Source organism: Octodon degus, unplaced genomic scaffold, assembly GCF_000260255.1.
Source record: "Octodon degus isolate 3935 unplaced genomic scaffold, OctDeg1.0 scaffold00002, whole genome shotgun sequence".
NCBI classification, from domain to species: Eukaryota; Metazoa; Chordata; class Mammalia; order Rodentia; family Octodontidae; genus Octodon; species Octodon degus.
The window spans coordinates 12,529,657-12,532,325 of record NW_004524578.1 but is presented as its reverse complement, the minus strand read 5'-3'; positions in this window follow the sequence as shown (position 1 = coordinate 12,532,325).

The window sequence follows — 2,669 nt, the reverse complement described above, 5'->3', positions numbered from 1 at the left end:
TTTGAGAAATATCTTTAAAAAACGGGCTGGGGCAAGGGAAGGAAATCCATTAGGATATTTTCTGCTATAAGAACTAGAAAGCTCAGGGGTTGGTAGGTAGCTTGGTGGTCTAAGGGCCTGCCTGGCAAGCACAAGGACCCGAGTTCAATCCCTGGTACTGCATGTCATGCCAACACCAGGATGCCACGCTGGCCCCAAACCCAGGCATGGTGGCGCGGGGCTGTAATCCCAGTGCTGACACAGGAGGATCACTGCAACAAAGCAAGACTCTGTAACAAAGGAATAAAAATAAAAATACAAAGTTCTACTTGAACTGACTTCAGTAGACCTGAAAATCTCCTCTCTCATGTAAAGTACCCAAGTTGACTGCTTAGCAACTATACCATGCCAAAGATGTTGGATCTTTCCATCTCTCCACTAAGCAACCCCCAGTGTCAGCATCAACCAGTACAGCAGGTGGGGCCGCCCGGTCACAAAAGGGCTGCCGAGGCAGTCAGGACATACGCTTTCTTTTTCACATATAGCAGATGAAAAAGAAAAAGTACTTTTTCCACCTGTGAAATGAGAACCCATTATATCTCATACCTAGCTGCCCCTCCAAAGCCTCAGGCAGTTATGGGTGCAGATTTTTGAAGGTGGCTGGATCTAGGGCAGCCCCTGTAAATTGAGGGTGTTGGGCATTCTGTCCAGCAGTGGGCAAGTGACAGAGACAGGAGGGACAGCCTCCGCAGCATCCCGGGCTCCTCCTCCTTCCCACCAGAGCCCGCTCCTCCTATAATTTTCTATGCGAGGTCCAGCCTAACCTCACTTCTAAGGCAGATCTAGCCCAGCTGTGCCTAATATTTCCCTGCAGGGCTTTAATGCAAGCTGGACTGGTTAGACCAAAAAGAGGATGTTTTAAGTTATTTTTCTCATTGCTGAAAGAAAACACACAACACCCAGATTTGCACACAGGAGGCAAGGTTTATTTCAGTGCATGGCTTGTAGAGCCCCAGCCCGGTATGGTTGGCACCACCCACAAGGCTGGTAGCCTGGATGGCATAAAAGGGAGAGGCAGGACGCTGCTGTGCTCCATGTTTCGGCTTCACTGTCTCCTGCCCGCCCTGCCATGGACTGTTCCTCCTCTATGCTGCCCCTCTGCTGAGCCACCCTGCCTTGGACCCAGTTTTATTTGGGGTCATAGTTTTAACCCATGGTCAGCTGGCTTAAAGCAGGAACAGGATGGCAGAGGGGCAGGCAGAGGGAAAGCTGCTTCACTTACCAGAAGACAAGGAAAGGGGAGGAGCCGGGGGCAGAACTCCAGCTTCCCAGGCTGTGCTCCCCTGCCCACCTCCGGCCAAGCCCTGCTACAGTGCACTCAGCTACAGACTCACCAGGGGATGACCGTGCTGTACCTACAACCCCCTCCCCTGCCACACTTGGGATTCTTCCAGGAGACATTTTAGATCTAAACACGTTCAACAAGCAGGAACAACTGAGTCCAGCTGGTGTGTGGAACCAGAACCAAATGCAGACCTCCCTGGAGCATCCAGTTGGGACGCAGCCCTGTCTGGCCCCTGTCCTGCTGGATCCATGGTCACCACTACCTGCTCTGTCACTGAACAGAAGATCCAACAGCCACTGCCACCGCTGAAAGAGTGACTTCTAGCTGCCTGTAGATTGTATCAAGGTAGAAACTGCTCAGTAGTGTTAAGAGAGAAGAGCAATCAAGAAAGATCACAGGGGCCTGCCAAATAGCTCAGTGGATTAAATCACCTGCAAGCAGGCTCAGGGCCTGGGGTTCAATCCCTGGGCCTGCCGTTGAGACTGGGCATGGTGGCATGCACCTGTAATCCCAGCTCTTGGGAGGCTGTAAGCAGGTGGATCACTAGTGGTAAGACCCTGAACACCCTGTAGACCCTTCCCTAAAATACCGAAAAGAAAAAGAAAGAAAGAAAGAAAGAAAGAAAGAAAGAAAGAAAGAAAGAAAGAAAGAAGGATAGATAGATAAGGGCAGCCTTTATCTCCCATATTCGCTGTGTCACCGTGGGCTGGCTCAGTCCAGGGTAAGTGGGCCTTGGGCGGACATGGGGACCCGGGGAGCAGGGCAGAGGACAGTCTCCATTCTCCAGGCCCAAGAGCTGACTGCAGCAGCAGAGCAAAGGAGGCAGAGGGACCGGCACCTCCGTAGAGACTGTCCCTACGCGTGTGACCGTGGACACTTGGGTTTTCCTTTATCACAATGTTTTAAGCCTCTGTAATACATACATCTTTTTTTAAAGGAAAAAAGGTCTATTTAGTTCACAGATTGTCATTGTTTCAATCCATACTCTGTTGGCACACAAATATATCTTAATTCTGCAATTTTTCATATGCAGTAGATGTTTTATTCTCAAGTATTTTATTACCTAAAATTAATTTTAGGTAATAATAAGAATCATCTTTTTAATGTAACTTTGGGGAAGGTTTCCAAGGAGGACCGCAGGCAGCCACCTCACCTGCAGAACTGTCCTAGCGTGAGCTACAGTGCGTTTTATTCCCTGCTCGAAATGATAACATGACCACGTGGTATTCACGCCTATTTTATAAGTAATTCATCTTTTCTTGCACAGAAGGAAACAGTGGCGCGTGTATAAGGAAAAGGTGAATTCCAGATACTTTTGGCACCATACTTTAATGCTCTGTGGGAA